This window comes from Panthera onca, chromosome A1 (assembly GCF_046562875.1).
Source record: "Panthera onca isolate mPanOnc1 chromosome A1, mPanOnc1 haplotype 2, whole genome shotgun sequence".
Classification (NCBI taxonomy): domain Eukaryota; kingdom Metazoa; phylum Chordata; class Mammalia; order Carnivora; family Felidae; genus Panthera; species Panthera onca.
In genome coordinates this window covers 28,591,680-28,611,071 of record NC_138339.1, presented here as the reverse complement: position 1 = coordinate 28,611,071, position 19,392 = coordinate 28,591,680, and the positions used below count along the sequence as shown (strand labels likewise).

The following is a 19,392-nucleotide window of genomic DNA, read 5'->3' as shown; positions in this document are numbered from 1 at the left end:
CATAAAGTTTTCCCTCCTGTGTTTTCTTCTAAGAGCTTTGTAGTTCAGGTATTATGTTTAATTCTCTAATCCATTTTGAGTTTTTTGTATGCTGTAAGGTAAAGTTCCAATTTTATTCTTGTTCATGTGGATAGTCATATGCTGGGATTCTCGTGATAGGGTATTTTCAAAACTATCTGCCAGCTCTCATGAGTTTGGTTAACATTTTCCTTGGGTGCAGTACCTTTTCATTTGGTTTCTGGATTTCTTACAAGGGAAATTTGAACATGAAATGTTGCTAAACTGGCATGTTTGTAGGGGGAAGGAGCATCCAGGGCTTCCTACTCTGCCATCTTGCTGATTCCAGGGTCCACTTTTAAGGAAACACTTCCTGCAATGGTCATGGAAGTACTGTTAGGTCCCACATGACCCTGAGATTGAGGGTCTTCTTAAATAATGATACCCAGGTCTCTTGTTATGCCTTACCATAGACCTAGCCTTGGTGGTAAAAATGCTTCAATAAATCTATCTATCTATCTATCTATCTATCTATCTATCTATCATCTATCATTTTTTTAACGTTTATTCATTTTTGAGAGAGAGAGAGAGGGAGAGAGAGCAGAGAGAGAGAGAGAGAGAGAGGGAGAGAGAGCACAAGCAGGGGAGGGGCAGAAAGAGGGAGACACAGAATCCGAGGCAGGCTCCAGGCTCCAAGCTATCAGCACAGAGCCCAATGCAGGGCTTGAATTCACAAACCATGAGATCATGACCTGAGCTGAAGTCAGACACTTAACAAACTGAGCCACCCAGGCACCCCATCAATAAATCAATATTTTAATTTTCATTTTTTTATTATCACAGTAAATAATCATGGAGTGTGAGGCTACCACATGAATGAATTTTTGTGGAGATAAGTTACCCATGTGATATATTAAAAAAATAAGACATAGTATAACCGGGTTAGGACTATTTTGACTCACAGCAAGAACTGTGGGCATTATCTCCAATGTCTCCTTCTTATAGAGGCCTGGTTCCTGACTCAGCTTAGATTTTCTGATTTGATTGGTCTGGGAGTGGGTCTAGGTATTATAAGTTTTAAATGTTACCCAGATGGTCTGAATGCAGAGCCTGAACTCATAACCACTGCTCTAATAGTTATAAAAATGAAGTAGAGCTAAGTTTAGTGGTTGCCCGTTGCCTGCAGGTAGGTACTGGGTTACTATTATATGGACATTATCTCATATATTATATATTGTGCCACCTTGGGAGAACTGTCATGATCTCCAGTTTTATAAATGAGAGGACAGATGTTCAGGTGATGTACATAATATTCCAACACCATTCATCTCAGAGCAGAAAAAGCCCATATCTGGCCTGGACTTTCTAGGCACTAAAGTCTCTATTCTTTCCCTACTGATCTTGCACTGAGTGAACAGAAAAAGTTGGGGGAATGGTTCATGGGCAAAATGGACTTTGGTTCATGGTGACATTTCAAAAAAAATTTATATTTATGTTTACTTTGGTTTAAATGCTGGATTGCTCTATGTGAGAAGGATCCACATCTATTTTCTTACTGCTGAATATTCACTACTTAATACTGTACCTACAGCAAAGTAGACCCTTAACAGTAAGTGATAAATGTTGAATAAATTGGCAAAAACTCTTCAACATTATATTAAGATGGAGTTATAGAGAATTTAACCCTTGGGTCAGTAAGAAATGTCTATTGGAAACCCTGAAAAATAAATTAAACGCTGTATATTTTACACTCTGTGAATCTGAAGAAACAGAACTGGGAAGGAAGACACACCAAGTTGAGAGAACAGGGGGCCCCATGTGTGGAGATATAAGGAAGATGGCCATGAGGCTGGGTTCCTTTGGTGACACTGGCCAGACCACAGAGTGGACGATTCAATTGCATAAATAAGACTAGGCCAAAACACAGATCTTACTTGACATGATGGTAGGTCAAGTCTTGGAAGTGAGACAGGAGTTATTAAAGAAGAGAATAATGGAAGTGAAGGTGTATAAACTTTGAGATAACAGATTTTGGCTTTGTACAGTTTTTCTTCTCTTATTTCCCAAGTTTTCTGTTGTGGCCAAATAGACATAGTATAAATTTTACCACTTTAGCCATTTTGAAGGGTACAGTTCAGGGGCATTAAGAACTTTCATATTGTTGTGCAACCATTACCTGCCTCCATCTCTAGAACATTTTTCTCTTCCCAAACTGAAACTTCATACGCACTCAACAGTGACTCCTCGTTTCCTCTCTGCATCCAGACCTTGGCAACTACTATTCTCCTTTTTTCTGTATGAATTTGACAATTCTAGGTGTCTTATGCAGGTGGAACCATACAATAGATGCTCTTCTGTGATGGCTTGTTTCACTTTGCATAATGTCTTCAAGATTCATGTATGTTGTAGCATGTGTCCAAATTTCTTTATTTTTTAAGGCTGAGTAATATTTCATTGTATGTATATGCCACATTTGTTTATCTATTCGTCTGTTGATAGACACTTGGGTTACTTCCAATTTTGGCTATTGTGAATAATGTTGCTATGAAAAGTAGCGTACAAATATTTGTTTGAGTCCCTGCTTTTAATTCTTTTGGGAATATACTGAGAAATGGAGTTTCTGAGGCATATAATTGTAATATTTAATTTTTTTCGAGGAACTGCCATATAGTCTTTCACAGTGGCTGCACATATTTACATTTCCACCAACAACGCACAAGGATTCCAATTTATCCATACTTTCACAAACACTTGTCATTTTCTGTTTGTGTGTGTGTGTGTGTGTGTGTGTGTGTGCATGTGTGTGTTTTAGTTTTGTTATTCGCCATCCTAATGGGTGGGAATTGGTGTCGCATTATGGTTAGATTAAAATTTCCCTGATTAGTGAATTTTACCATTTCATAAACTTATTAGACATTTATATATCTTCTTTGAAAAAATATCTGTTCAAGTCTTTGCCAATTTTTGGATTTTGATGGGGGGGTTGGAGAGAGTTATAGTTCTTAATTTAATCTGGATATCAATCCTTTATCAGATATATGACTTGCAAATATTTCTCCCACTTCCTTGGTTGCCCTTTTACTATGTTGATAGTGTCCTTTGATTCATAAAGTTTTTATTTTTTATGAAATACAATTTCACTATTTTTTATTTTGTTGACTGTGCTATTGGTGTCTTATCGAAGAAATCACTACCAAGTATAATGACATGAAGATTTCTCCCTATATTTTTTGCTAAGAGTTTTATACTATTGACTCATACCTTTAGATCTCTAGTCTATTTTATGTTGATTTAGAGTATGGTATAATAAAACTGGTTCAAACTCAATCTTTAGTATGTGGATATCCAGTGTTCCAACACCATTTATTGAAAACACTGTCTTTTATTTTATGAATGGTCTTGGCACATTTGTCATAAGTTATTTATCAATCTATCATCTATCTATCTATCTATCTATCTATCTATCTATCTATCTATCATCTACAGAGAGTGTGAGTGAGGGAGGGGGAGAGGTAGAAGGAGAGAGAAAATCTTAAGCAGGCTCCATGCCCAGTGTGGAGTCCATCATGGGGCTCAATTTCACGACTGTGAGATCATGACCTGAACGGAAATCAAGAATGAGATGCTTAACCAACTGAGTTATCCAGGCGCCCCTGTCATAAGTTATTTGACCAAATATACATCTTGTTTTTTATTCATGTATGTATATAACTATCTTTATGCCAATACCACATTATTTTGATTATTGTTGCTTTGTATTACATTTTGATATCTGGAAATGTGTGACCTTCAACTCTTCTTTTTGTCAATGATGTTTTGTGTACTCAGGTTCTTTTGAAGTTTCATATGAATTTTAGAGTAGGTTATTTATTTCTGCAACAAAATGTTATTCACTATTGATAGAGATTGCATGGTATCTGAGATCATTTTGGATAGTAATGACATCTTTAAAGTATTAAGTCTTAGAGCCCAGTAAGCCTGGGCTTTATTCCATTTATTTGTGTCCTTTTATCTTATTTTATTTTGCCTTATTTAATTTTATTATTTTAATGTTTATTGTTGAGATGCTTTCCCTGGTGTTCTGAAAGATTTCAGCCTGACATATTCTGATCTGTTCCTGATTTACAACAGCTCACCCACGCATCCTTTTTTTTTTGTCACCCACGGTGGGATGAATAGCATAATGGAGGCCATCCAACATGGTATGCCCATGGTGGGGATTCCCATCCTTGGAGATCAGCCTGAAAACTTGGTCTGAGTAGAAGCTAAAAGTTTGGTGTCTCTATCCAGATTATGCAGATAAAGGCAAAGACATTTGCTCTGAAGATGAAGAAAGTCATGGAAGACAAGTGGTATGGAGCTCTCTGAACTTGTCGTCATTTAGGCTGAATGAAGATATGAAATACGAAGGGCCCTGTGTGGCACATTTTTGCAATACAAGTGAAACTTCCAGGACACAGAATGATATTAGTATGATACTAACAGCTAACCTATTTCCTCTGAGAGCAAGACTAGGCATTTAGGTTATATGCCAAGAACAATTTTCTACCAAAAGGGTTGTGAAGATTCTGAGGGGATTTTGGGGCTGCTTATAGTAGAATTGCACTGAGGCAGAGGTTGCCTTTCTGTCCTCTAATATGCCAAATTGTTTCCTGCCTCAGGCGCTTTGTCAGTGCTGCTTCCTAGAACATCCTTCCTTCTCCTCTCAGGACTGGCTCCTTCATGGCAGTCAGGCTCATGTCCAATGTCCTTTCCTCAGATAGGTGATCTTTGTCTGACAGTCCTAAATGCACTTCTCTCTCACCCCCTTCAATCATAATTCATTTTTCCTTCTTAACACTTCTCAGGATCAGTAACTACCCCATTTCTTTCATTTTAATTTGTTGTGCGTCACTCACACTAGAAAGTAGAGAGGAAGCTCCCCTGGATGGCCCAGTGTGTCTCTTGCTTTCCCCTGCATCCCCAGGGACTAACACAGGGCCTGCCACACAGTAAGTTGGGATGAATTTCTGTTGAGTCAGTAAAAGGGCCCATGATGTCTTAGGTAAATTCCCATCCAGCACAATGATCTGATAACCAGGATTAACTGAATAACTTATTAGGATTTCAGGGACATCTACCCTGAGTTGTGGGTATGTTACATCCCATATATTCATATATATTTTTTCCTTTAGCGACCTTAAGCCTCCTGGGTAGAGACTTTTCCTTGCAGCTTGGTCACTGTTTTATAGTTTAGCACCTTTAGCACTAGGCAAGGAACTTTTCGTGGAGGGACCAGTTTAAACCTTTCCGTGGAACCAGTTAGACTATGGCAAGACCAGGCCAACAACTTTTCCTTGAAAATGAGTCTTCTGTGTGTGGAGGGAAGAGTGTGTGTGATACAAGGTCTCTAAGACTTCTGGGACCACATGAGTAACACCCCACCTCTGTGTCTGCCAACAGGTACAAGTCAGCAGCGGTGGCCGCCAGCATCATCAGGCGCTCCCACCCCCTGACCCCTGCCCAGAGGCTGGTGGGCTGGACCGACCACATCCTCCAGACTGGGGGTGCGGCCCACCTCAAGCCCCATGCCCTGCAGCAGCTGTGGCATGAGCAGTACCTGCTGGACGTCTTCTTGTTCCTGCTGGTGGTCATCCTGGGCACCCTGTGGCTCTGCGGGAAGCTGCTGGGCATGGTGGCCAGGTGGCTGTGTGGGGCTAGGAAGCTGAAGAAGGCCTGATGGGGGTGCAGCCTTGATGGGTGTTTGGGGAGCCACTGGTTCTAGAAGGCTTTCCCCAGCACAGGGCAGCCCTGGTGTCTCCCCCATATTGGCACCTGAGGGTGGCACACAAATATTTCCTCACCATTTACTGCATCTGTTTAGAAATTCTTATGATGTAATCTTGGGATTCTTTTTTCAAGTTGTGGTAAAAAATATATTGTATAAAATTTGCCATTCTAACCATTAAGTGTACAGTCAGTGGCATTAAGCACATTGACATCATTGTGCAAACATCATTGTCACTCATTTCAGAACTGCTGTCATCAAACCAAATTAAAACTTCATGCTGATCAAACAGTGATTCCTCATATCCCTGCCCCCACATCTCACGCCACAATCTCAGTCCCGGTTCTACTTTTTGTGTCTGTGAATTTTATCTTGGCTTCTTGACTTGCCCCTCATCAATAGACTCCTCACTCAGACCCAGACCTTCAGCACACAGCCCTGCCTTCCTCTGCACTTCCTGTCCCTAGACACAGGGCCCTGCTTACTTCATCCTTGCTGTCTGGACACTTGTCATGCTTTCTGACCTTTCTCCATCCTCACTTTTTATGATATGACAAAGGATATTGGCCAGTTTCCATTTTGGGTCTTCCTCTTGTGTCTCCTTCTCACCTCACCTCAAGCTCAGGAAGCCTGGCCTCTGTCCTGCAGTTAGGCAGGGGTGGCCCTCCCAGGACTCCACCCGTGGTCTCTGTGCTGACTCCTCCCCTGCAAAGAGCACTCTCTTTGCTGGTCAGGCCTGGAGCCTGTTTTTGGGCCACAGCTGATGCTGTGGTTTTCACTTCTTAAAATTCCCTTCTTATGTTTCCCACTCTTAAAAATGTAGTCATGGTGACCTCATGTCAGATCCCAGACCTCTGCACAAGGCTCTGGGGCCTCAGGTCCAGTGAGTATGGCAGCTCCCTGGACTTTGTTGATTTAGGAACATCTTTCTGCCATCCTAATGTGGCAGAAATAGAAAGTAACCCTCAGTGTATAGGAATTACATTCAATTCCTAGCAACATACATGGGGAAAGTGTGCCTTAAACACCGGGGTTTGTTTTGTTTTGTTTTGTTTGCTGTTTGTTTCTTTGATAAGGGTTGGTGTGGTGGCTCCATCCTATTGTCTGTAGCTCTCACTCCCCTCCTTCTTTTTGACTCTTAGATCCTTTACTAGACACCAGGCTCCCTCTCTGGTAGGTTCTTTTATAATATATTTTACTTTCAAATGACTATATGCTCATATTTGGTTTTGCATTATCATAACTTGTATCTAGAATATCCAAACAAATCTTATAACCAGTACTAACATGGACAAAAATTTGAGCAGGCACTTCACAAAAGAAGATATGCAAATGGCCAGTAATCACATGAACAGTTACTTGACATATTAATCATTAGAGAAATGCAAAATAAAACCATAGCACATCTACCTGACTTGTTAGAATTAAAAGGACTGATCATATCAATAGTAAGTAAGAAGACAGAGCCACTGGAACCCATTCCATTGCTGAGGGGAATGTGAAATGGTGCAGCCACATAGGAAAATCGCTCTGCAATTTTCAGTTAAGCCACACACTTGCCAAATGAACCAGTATTTCACTTTTGGTATTTACTCAAGTTCATGAACACGTATGTCCACTTGAAAATCTGTACACAAATGTTCATAGCAGCTTTATTTATAATAGCCCCAGACTAAGAAAAATCTACATACCCATCAACAGGTGAATGGAATGACATTTGTATTATATCCAAATAATGCAGTTTGCTTATACAAATTACACTTTAAAATTGACTTGAAAACTCTGTGTGTGAGATGTGTTTTTAGGTGTCTTTTATTATGCACCTTAAAATGTACTATTCATGAATTATTATTGCATGTGAGTATTATTGGAAAGGAAGACACATCTTAATAATTTCTAAAATGGTAGAGCTAGTACAGCTTTTTTTTTTTTTAATTTTTTTTTTTTAACATTTATTTATTTTTGAGACAGAGAGAGACAGAGCATGAACGGGAGAGGGGCAGAGAGAGAGGGAGACACAGAATCGGAAGCAGGCTCCAGGCTCTGAGCCATCAGCCCAGAGCCCGACGCGGGGCTCGAATTCACCGACCGCAAGATCGTGACCTGAGCCGAAGTCGGACGTTCAACCGACTGTGCCACCCAGGCGCCCCGAGCTAGTACAGCTTTGATGAAGGAGGAGATATGTATGTATGAGAATTTGAGTTACTTCCTGGAGAATCAGACGACTTATGGTAAACAGACTAAGGGATCGGGTTTACATACTGAGACGTAATCCAAATTTATTTTGTGAGTGGGACCAGGAGTCTCTCCATAATTATAAAATAACACATGGAAAGTGACAAACACAGGCAAAACATTTAATGTTTTGATCTTTAATGGGCATGCAGCATGACACACAATAAGGATCTACATATAAAATGCATGTATCTGGAGGTATGTTTTAAGATGTTGAAATGAAGTTCAATCTGTCATTTATGTTTCCTTTCATTATCTTCCACTTATGTGTTTCTACCATTACCACCAACCACAATCACATATTGATTCTTTGTTTGCCTAGCTACACTAAATGCTCTGTAGATGTGATTTTCCCCCATGTCAATCTTCTGTTGTTTGGTTTATGACATCCTGATTGCAGGCTTAGTGACATGTTTATTTGTCAACCAATTAACCATGAAAAGGAAGTAAATGGAATATTTGTCTTAAACTTTAACATAGTCAAGGAACTATTTCTGAAAAGCAGATTTCATATTTTGAATGCCCTTAATATGAATGCATTTTATCTCGTTCAACAATTTGATTCAGACAACATTGACTGATTTTATGTCTGTACAAGGCACCATGGGGAGCAATTTGGAAGATGCAAAGATGAACCAGAGTATCCTGGTCCTCTCAAGTGGCTTCCCACAGTCTTACTGATGAATTAATTGAAAGGTAGATCTGTCTGTCATTGTCACGGCATCTTGTCTCAGTGGTGAGTTTAGCTTAGTAATTTTACTTAGTGTAATGAAATAACACAGTGTAATACCATGAGCTCAGCTGCAGTAAGGAAGAATGTTTCTGGATAAAAAGCTAATGGTGTGTGGGGAAGACAGTCAGAACTATCCTGGGGTGGACGTTGGTTGCACATCAAATACCCTGCCAGTGTCAACAGCTTTTTAGTGCTTGGTGGGTGTCATGTACCATATACAGGGACCTTCTGAAAACAGAATGTAACCCTAAAAGAGAGACAAAGGACTTATTTTGCAAGTGGCTTTTTCTTGTTCCTCACATCACACTCCTCTGGAAATTCCCTCAACATAGGCAAGTCTTTATTAAAATCCACAGAGAATATCACCTTGATCTCCAGGGCAAGGCTGAGAAGTGGACAAGACAAATATAATGTCTTCTCTAGAGATTGTAGAAATCAATGACCACACTTGCCTGAGAATACAGGTTAATGTACAGTGCAGAACAGAACATGGAATACATGTCCTAGTTTCTTTGTAGTACTTATTGGTGGAAGCAAGAGAAGGGATGGAAATGATGAGGTAGGTTGGGATGTCTTGAAGGAGAGCATGAGTTAGGTACTGTTTTCTAAACAGGGCACTAGACTGCTTCTTAACTGGCAAACTCATTACTAAGGAACAAGTGTGAGAAGAGAAGAGAAGAGAAGAGAAGAGAAGAGAAGAGAAGAGAAGAGAAAAGAGAAGAGAAGAGAAGAGAAGAGGAGAGGAAAAAAGAAGACACCAAGGATGGAAAGAGTAGGCAATGGTATCCTATCAATGTGAGGATGTGGAGAAGGAGAGAGGGCTTTGAATCACTTACAATTACACCTATGGCTCCCCCTGTGTGCTGAGGTTTTAAGTCTTACTGGATAGATGAGACATCCTAGCAGTAAGCTATTCAGAGACAACAGAAGAGCAGGAAGGGGTTATCTTATACAACATATGAGGCACATTTTGATGCTGTGCTCTAAACCAAACAATTGCCAGCTACACTTCCTGCTGGCTTCCCTCAGAAGACAAACAACTTGAGCTTTCACAGCCACTGGATTTCCTAGGCAACAGAAGTGTAAACTTGAGAAAAGGAAGAGCCAGGGTAGGGATTGACAGTGAGCTTAGCCACTCAGGCTGTGAATCTGCTTCAGTGATTGCCAAGCTGTGCAATCAGCCTGAAGAGGGTGGCCAGCAAGTCTGAGGAGGGGAGGGAACTGGGAGGGAGGTGGATGGAGGAGCTGAGCCCTCCCAGGGGAGCCGGAGAGAGCGTCCCTAGTTTCAGATCCCAGCAACCGGTGGCAGCAGGTTAGCATTAAGGTAAATGAGTGTTTTTGATCTATTATGTTTATTTGATCACTTTGTTTAGATTTAGCTAAACAGAGAAAGAAAGACAGGGAGAAGAAAGAGGAAAGGTATTACTTTCTAAAGAGAAAACCAACAGTTGGTGAGAATTCTTGGTTGTCAGTCTAGGGAGGAAATAGCTTGGTTCTGGGAGAGGCTTTTGTCATCTTTATGAAGAGGTGCTCAGATAAAAATAAAAAAAAAATTATTTGATAAAGGGAAAGGAAATAAACATCACTGAGCATCACTTTGTACTAGGTACCTATGGGTGAAGTGTTTGGGTGAATTGCTTCAACTAGCTTGTATGGCCATTAAAAAAATTGACCTTCAAGAATATTAAATATCTCCAAGTTATATGCAATTAAAAGATTGAGCTTTGATTCAGACCATGGTTTTTCTGACATTCACAGGTGTGCTATTTCTGCCATACCTTGCCAAACTGACCACATAGACTCAGATAAGAAACTGAACTCTTATTAAAGTGGGCTGGCATAACTTGCTAAAACTTGTAGAGTTGATTTGATTTATCACAAAATTGAGAAGGGCCTTAGTAAATAGCAATATCTTGACTTCAGTCTGGGGTATAGGTAAACCATACTAAGTAGATGAAATTGTTTCCTGGTTTTAGAGCTCTTTTTTTTATCCCCTCAAAATCTTATAACTACAGAAATGTCTTTATTTTGTAATTGTGCATTTTGAATATTGAGATTTAAATCATGGCCATTCATTTATATTCAAATAGCAGTAGTCTAATAACCATAGCAGTGATCAATTCCAAATAGCAATCTAGGAGCATAGTCCTAGGTGCTGATGATATGAAGACAGAAGACACAAAGTTTACAACCTTTGTCCTTAAGGGCCTTATAGTCTAGTAGGACAAGCAGTTCTGAAAGCAGACTTACATCAGGCTTCAACATGGACGCTATTTGGGTTTTTCACAGATTATACAAAGAAAGATGCAAGCTGTATTGCTCTGGTGAGGGTGGTTATGTGAGGCTTCACCATAGTGATTATATAAGGAAGAACAGCACTTCTCTAGGCTAACAAGCGAGGGAGGGTGTTCCTTAAGGTGGGACTGCATGTACAAAGGCACAGACACAGAATACCATAGTGTGTTTGGGGAATGTGAGTGAGTATAAATGCAGAATAGATTTTAAAGCAGTGGAGAATTACTGGAAACAAGGCTGGAGAGTCAGTCCGGGCCAATGTATACTTCAGGTGGTAAGATGTTTGGTCTTTACCTGCACACATTGGGGGGCCACGAAAGGATTTTTGATTAGAGTGTAAAGTTCACATTTCCATTTTGTAAAGATCGCTTTGACAGTCATTTGAAGGATGGTTGGAGGGGGAAGACTAGAGAAAAGGAACCAGCTAAGAGGCAATTGCAGTAGTGGAAATGGGAAATGAACAGGTCCTAGATTAAGGAGGTATCCTTGGCCATGGAGGTGGGGGAGGGAACAGATATGCAAGGAGTGTCAAGATGGTGAAATTCTATAGGACTTGGCTGCTGATTTGATGTAGAGGGTGAGAAGGAGTCTAGGGTAATGTTCAGTGAATGACCTGTGGAAATGGTGGTGTAACTTCCTGAGGCAAAGAATAAGGAGGACAAGATAATGAATTTGGCTCTGGAACATTAAACTTGAGGTGTCTGTAGGTCATTGAAGTGTGCATGTTTTGTGGGAAATTTGAAATGTGGCTCTGAAGCTAGCACAGTGCATGAGTTGGAATAAAGATTTGGGAGCTGTCATTCTGTCAGTGGATGTGGCTAAGACATGGCCATGGGATGGTGTGAGAGCATGATGAGGGGAAATAACCAAATCCTGGGAAACAGCATTTAAAAAAACAGGCAGAAGAAAAGGGATAGGCAAAATAGGTCAGAACCAGAGGAAGGGAGACAGAGGAAAGTAGATTCATAAACATTGAGACAAAAGTTTTAAGAAGGAAGAATGGTCAAAACAACCAACTGCTGGGCAAGGTAAAATAGAAACTAGAAGTGACCGTTGAAGTTGGCCATCAGGTTGGCAGTGCTTCCTGAGAGAATGTTCAGTGGAGGGACAGAGGAGACCAGACTGCAGTGGACTGAAGCATGAATGGAACATGACAAAGTGGAGAAACTAGAGACTCTTTCAGATAGTTGGACTATGAAGGGGGGGGGGGGGTTGACAGAAGCAGTCTCTGATGGAGGGACCACTGCAGATTCAGGAACTAAAAAGAGGAGCTGGTGGAGGAGAGGAAAGGGGCACAGCGGAGGGTTGAAGAGGGACTGAAATTGATGTCGTAGGTGGAGATTATCCTTAAGTGGAAGGCAGTTCTGAACTTCCTCTGGAGGATGGTTTCAGAGATAAATACCTTTGTAGACTTGGAGGAGGTGATGTGAGTTCATCTCTGTTTGTACTGTGATTTTCAAGGTAAGGTGTGGAGGAGAGTGGCATAGGTTGGAAAGATTGAAAGAGGAATCTAACCAATGTCATATACAAGTATGGTTGACTGTTTTAGAAGGCCCAGCTGTGGTTGAAGAATAAATGTGCAGTGGCATATGTCCATCTTGGCCTGTGGGTTTGTTCAGTTGCACTTCACAGCCCGCTTTAAAAGAGAGGGCACATGGAGAAATCAAGCCAAGTTAGGCATCCATATGGGAGCATAGGAAGCTAACAAGGGTTGAGGACAGAGGCTCTGGTAAGAAGTGGTCAGAATGATATGCTGATGTGTCTAGGATGAAGAGGGGAGGAAATGGATCCAGAAGGGAGAATGCGGTAGGTAATGGCTACAGTGGAAATGCAGAGTCAAGAGACTAGTGGTCACAAGTATCTAAGGTTGGAAGAAAGAAACTAAAAGGTGGAGAGAAAGTGGATATTGAATTCTGAGTTTTCAGAGGAGGCCATATTTGGCTGGTGATAAAAGTAAGAGATGGTCTTAGAAAAGGATGCTGGGAGAGTGAGCAGATGAAGTTGGCAGAAATCAAGCAGCTCCAGGAACTTCATGGCTGCATGTTGAATGGATTGTCTAGATGAGTTGTGAGGTTGCCCAGGTTGATGGGGGCACCTGGGATGGGGAAGAGGTCCCTGAGGCAGTATCCAAAGTCTCAGTGATTTAGAAAATGACAGAGCCAAAGAGGGACATGGCAGGGATTTCCAACTGTGCTGTGCTTCAAAGAAAGATGTGAGAATAGGTCATCTTAGAGACTGTGAGATTCCATAGTACTTAGAATTTGGGGTGAAAAGTATCTTTATCTGTGGAGACTGCAGAAATAGAGTTCCTTATACAAATTCAGTTCTCAGGTATGAGAAAGACATTAGACCAGTCAGCACCTTGGGAGGGAATGGATGGCACATTCACAAGTAGTAATAGCATAATCTGGATAGAGCTAAGGGATGCAGGTAAGGGTGATCGAACACCGGAGGGCCACCATAGAGAGGCAGGGCAGGAGGAGGTGCATTATTGTTAATAAGCTTGTCCCTATTTTTATACAAGAATGATTTGTGGTGACTACAGTGGTTCCTGGTTTAAAAAATGAATATTTCTTGAAATGTTGTGGACAGCTTACAAAAGATCCCTGGGGAAGTGGCAGGCACAAAAGAACCTGCTCATAACCTTGGTTCTGATAGTTACGTCTGAACTGGGACAAACTCTAAATCTCTTTGTACCTCAGTTTCCTTATTTTGTAAAATAGGAACAGCCACATCCCCTCTAATGTAAGAGTACTTTGTAAATTATGAGTTATTATCCAAACTTACTTTAGAGCGGACACATTTTCTGTTCTAAACAAATGGATAGTGAATAATTTGCAAAACATGGGCCACAGAAAGCCTGACACAGAGTAAATGATCAATAAGTGTTCCTGTTGCTTTTGTTATGGTCTGTATGTTATCTTCTGTATGGTCCTGGGTTAACAATTTCTATATAAGACCAGACACTCAGAATTCAGGCCTTGTGGACCAGAGGTCTCTGTGGCAACTATTAAACTTTGCTGTTGTAGCATGAAAGCAGCCACAGATAACATATTAACAAATGTGTGTGGCTGTTTTCCAATAAAACTTTATTTATAAAACTAGGTGGAGAGGCAAATTTGGCCCATGGGCTATGGTTTGATGTACCCAGGTCTAGATCATTTAGATTATGTTTGCCTGAACTCAGGGTCTTTTTGATAAGTGCCCAGGGAAAGGTGGATCTTATTTTCTTCAGGGGAACAGAGGTTGAGAACCCTGAAATCATCAACATGCTAACTTCTGATTCCAGGACTCACATTACTCTCCATCAGAGTGATCTGGTTGCTCCAGATAATGGCATGGAATAAACTGATCTGGATGTGCTCACACACTTAATTTCTAGAAGGATCTGAATGTGTTCACACACTTACTTTCTAGAAGGACTCTATCTCTTCTGCCAACTGTGGCAGAAACTGCCAGCTTCCCACTCAATGGCCAGTTTCCTCTTCTTTATAAATGACACCTGAAGGATAGCAATGTACCCAGCCAAAAATTAGGTTTCTCAACTGTCTTAGTCTGCCTGGGCTGCTATAGCAAAATACCACAGACTGGGCAGCTTATAAAAACAAAAATTTATTTCTCACAGTTCCACAGGCTGGGAAGTCCAGGATCAAAATACCAGCATGGTGGGGCCCTCTTCCTGATATAAGACTGGAGCCTCTTTTATAAGACACTAATCCCCTTCATGAAGTCTCTACTCTCATGATTTAAGTAGCTCCAGAAGTCCCTACCTCCTAATACCAGGAGTTAGGATTTCAACCTATGAATTTTAGAAGGACAGAAACATTCAGATCACAGCACCAGCCTCCTTTGCAGGAACAGTCAATGAAATTTAAGTGGAAGGAGTTGGGTGGAGTCTCTGGGGATCCCTTAAAGGGGGATGACTCAGCTAGGAAGTGCATTCTTCTTGCCCTCTGTTCTTTTCTGCTGCCTGGGGTGTGGATGTAATGGTGGGAGCAACTATGGTGATTTTGTAACTTCAGGCAACTCTGAGGATAAAAACAATGGTAAGGTAGAAAGATAGCAGTTCCTTGAGACATTCACTCTTTGAAATGCCTCCAGACTTCATTTACACCAGAGGAAAATAAACCTCTATCATTTTCAGAGATAATTACCTGTTTCTATCATGAGTATCTAGACAGAATTCCTGTCTGAAATTCCAATCTGCACTGATGTTGACACTCTGACATTGGATTTCTATCCATCAACACTTCTTGGTTTTCTGGAAGTTATCAGTTAAGAACCTGTAAGATGCAAATAATTGGCTGGATTTCTAAGTGGCTACAAAATAAGCATTAAATAGACAATTGACTCCAAAGGAAACATTTTAAGTGACCATGAAATAGTAAGTAAGTGATTTTGGTTTCTAATGTTGCAAAAATACAAATGGTAATCATAACTTTATTCCCTTTATTCCCATCCAACAACAGTGGAAGATCCACAGTTGAGGTTTGTCCTTGCAGTGAGTTTGAAACGGGGTATTGGAAGGTTGCCTGATTGGTTCTAAGAACATAGTCACTAAAACCAGAGAGTTTGGAAAAAAATTATTTTTCTTTTGTCTTCTTTTCTTTTCTTTTCTTTTTTCTTTTCTTTTCCTTTTGCATTTTGTACAGGAATCTAGCCAAATCTTTGCTTACTTTTGTGTAGCTTAGATCCTTTTTTTAGTCTGCTTCTTAAGATCTTTCATGTGGCAGGCTGCCTGACCAGAATAGATTGCAAGTAATTTCCTGGTAAAAACCCCAGAGACTCAAGTCACAGGAAGATGGAGAAGGAGACAGCAAGGACAGTGTTATTAAGAAAGCTCCTGGTTCCAGAGATTCCCAGGGGATGCTCATTATAAGGATCTTGTAACCCTGGGACCTCTGTGCTTTACAAATCCTAGTATCACATTGTGTTAGCTACATGGGCCCTTGAATATCACACTAAACAGTATTTCTCACTCTCTTCATGGCCAAAAATGCTACAGAGGTTGCTAAATGCTGATAAAATTCTACTGAGAGGAGCGCCTGGGTGGCTCAGTTGGTTAAGCATCTGACACATGATCTCAGCTCAGGTCTTGATCTGAGGGTTGTGATTTCAAGCCCTATGTTGGGCTCCATGTTGGGCCCAATGCTGGGTGTAGAGCTACTGTAATGCCTGAAGTTCCAAAACCTCCCACAAAAGACCACCAGAGTCGTAAGTCAAAGCCAAGCGGCAAGGGTCGTTTATTGCAGGTTCGAACCTGGTCCTCTGCGCACTCATCGCCGGTGACGCAAGAGGCCACGATTAGGGTTGGTATAGCGTTTTTATAGACAGAGACAAATAGCACAGGGGAGGTTTTTTTACTTGTGGCGGGAGGAAGAAAGGGGGAAGGGGGTAGGTGAGGAATGTGCTAAGCAAGCAGGTTTACAGAAGCGAGAAATGCCGGTTAGTTTGTATACAATCACTCATTCCATTACATATCAGACTACATTTAGGAAGTTTTACAGCCCATTCTACTACACAGCCAAAGGTCTCACAATGCTCGTAGCAAACAGCAAGCAAAACAAACTTCTCAGCAATTGTATTTCTTTATCAAAGATCCATAATAAGCAGAAAAGAGAACCTAGCTTTAAACTAAGGCGGGGCTGTCATTTGGATTCAAAGCTGTTCCTTTCACTACTTAAGAAAAATTTCTGCTGAGAGAACAGGTTATAATGGAGTTACTTTATCTCTTCTCCCACTTCTCAGGAGGAGCTGAGTCTCTCCTCACACTGGACTGTTAGTTATTTTTCCCAGGTAAAGGTGAATATGTCGGGTCAACTCAAGCATGTAGGAATAAGATTTTGCTAATTGTATTAGTTAGTAATTTGGCTGTAAGTAATAGAGAACCTGACTAATGGTGTATTAAGCAAATAGGGGCTTCTGTTTCTCACAAGCTGCGAATGTGAAGTCAGGCAATTGCCAGAACTCGTTCAGCAGCACAGTGATGGTAGGGCTGTAAGTTGGTACCTCTGTGATTCCCTTGGCTTTTCCCTTGTGATTGCACGAAGGCTGTCACTTCTCCAGACAGTGCCTTCTCTTTCAAGGCAGGAAGAGGCAAAGGAGATGGAAGAGTTCTCCCAGAGCCCTCAGTACTTTTCAGCTGAGTCTCTGGCCAGAACTCATTCCCACTGCCACCCAACTGAAAGTGGAACGTAGCAGACAAAGGAGATTGGAATGACCCTTAAAGAGCCAGTTGACAGTGCCTGGAAAATCCGCTGTAGTTCAAATCCAACCAAGTTAAAACTACCCTGAGGAATGTAAACTCCTGTAAGGGACGTTGGCTATCTCATTCATTACTATTGTGTGGCACATAATAGGTGTTCAATAAATATAAGTTGGCTTTAGGACCAGGACTAGAGTGAGGCAAAGTACACACCTAGGGAACAATATTTAAGGAGGCACTCACTCTGAGGCTCAGGCAGATACAAGGTTGACATTGGCACAATCCTGAGATAGAAAGCTTGCTTGAACATTACACCCTAGGAGGGTCTGGGTGGCTCAGTCGGTTGAGCGTCTGACTTCGGCTGAGGTCATGATCTCGCAGTCTGTGAGTTCAAGCCCCACGTCGGGCTCTGTGCTGACAGCTCAGAGCCTGGAAACTGCTTCAGATTCTGTGTCTCCTTTCTCTCTGCCCCTCCACCACTCGTTCTCTCTCTCTCTCTCTCTCTCTCAAAAAAAAATAAACATTAAAAAATTAAAAAATAAACAAACATTGCACCCTAGACACCTACCTGAATCCCAGCCCTGGTTGAACTTAATAAAATGAAATTTCTAGAAGATGTATGAAATAGACACTTTACAACACTGATATTTATACATTATTCTCAAATCATGCCATACCATAAACACTAAAATGAGGATTTAAATCACACCCCAAAGATCAGAAGAAAGAATAAAAGACTATAAGCAGAGGTGGGCTCTAGAGAAACCTGCCTATTGACAAGAGCTAAAGCATGAATTTTAAGCATCTTGAGAAAATGCATTTTGGCAGAGAGGATCTGATCAGATGCCAGACTTCACTGCCATCTCATTTCTACAGTGTGCCCATGTCATTAAAGCATAGATTACATACTGTCCTACTTTAAATCTACATGGAAGTTGGCAATCCAAACAAAACCCAGCTGTTTCATATATTCATATGTTGTGGAATAATTGTCAACATAATTTGTGGGAAAAGAGTAAATATAATGGAAGATAATCACAGTAGCTTTGCATTTAGATTTCAGAAGAAAAAAAAACACCTTGCACATCACTCTACTAACTGAGCAAGGACCCTGAGGAGAGAGGGAAAGGGGTCGCATTTAGGACCTTGTGTGGCCTGTGTTTGCTGTGCACTGTTGTCCCCTTCCCTCCTCGGCAGTGAAATCCTTCCAGCGTTCCAAGGCAGTCTGTTCCTTGAAGCTTTTGCTTTCCTTCTCATTTCATGGGCCTTCTCCGAATTCCCAAAGCAGTTTATGAGCACAATGGCATAGCTGTTGACAGCAGAGACTTGGGCAGGACACTCCTAGCTGTCAGCCCTGACTCTGCCACTGCCTTGTGGCACTTTCCCAGCCCATGACTGGGGTATGTGCTGACTTCCCGGAATAGGGCAGCAATATTTGATAGAACCCACCGCATGAGGCCTTGTGCTCATGTGTGTAAAGCACTGAGCCATAGGTGTGGCCACCGGAGTGGTTACAATTGTGGTTATTACCACTTCTCTTCCTGCCTGGATCTGATCCTATGTTAGGTTCCCATCTTTCCTCCAGGCCTTCCCCTCAAGGTCTCACTCCTGCCACCAGACGAACTTCACAGCTCCTGTCACTTAGATTCTCAAACTCCGATGTACATGAAAAACCTCTGGAAAACATTAAAATACAGAAACTGGCATTCACACCTAGAGATTCAAACTTCCTGTGTTTGGGGTGGGGTATGGACGTCTTTATTTTTCAACAATACCTCTGGGGCTCTCCTTGTCCCTGATGCTCCCAGTTCCTTCTCTACAGCAGGGCCGCTCAGCCTCAGTACTACTGGCCTTCTGGACTAGAGAATTCTTGGTTGTCGAGGGCTTTCCTGTGCATTGTAGGATATTTAGCATCTCCGGCCTCCACGCGTGAGATTCCAGTAGTACCCCTCACGACAACCCAAAATGTCTCCAAACCTTGTCAAATGTCCCTGGGGTCAGGGGCTGGGTGGGCAGGGTGGGTGAAATCATACCTGAATGGAACTACAGCTCTACCTCACCTGCAGAATTAGCACAGTCCCTTGCATAGCCAGAGGTGCCAAGGGTCTGTTTAGTTGAATTGAGCTCAGATGGGTTCAATGAAGGATCTCCCAGGATGTC

At 41.5% G+C, this 19,392-nt stretch overlaps 1 pseudogene; it reads left to right on the top strand.

The window, feature by feature from the left end:
• The window catches only part of LOC132680337 (UDP-glucuronosyltransferase 3A1-like), a 31,657-nt pseudogene extending 25,841 nt beyond the window's left edge, over positions 1-5,816 (top strand).
• Positions 5,817-19,392: the final 13,576 nt, after the last annotated feature.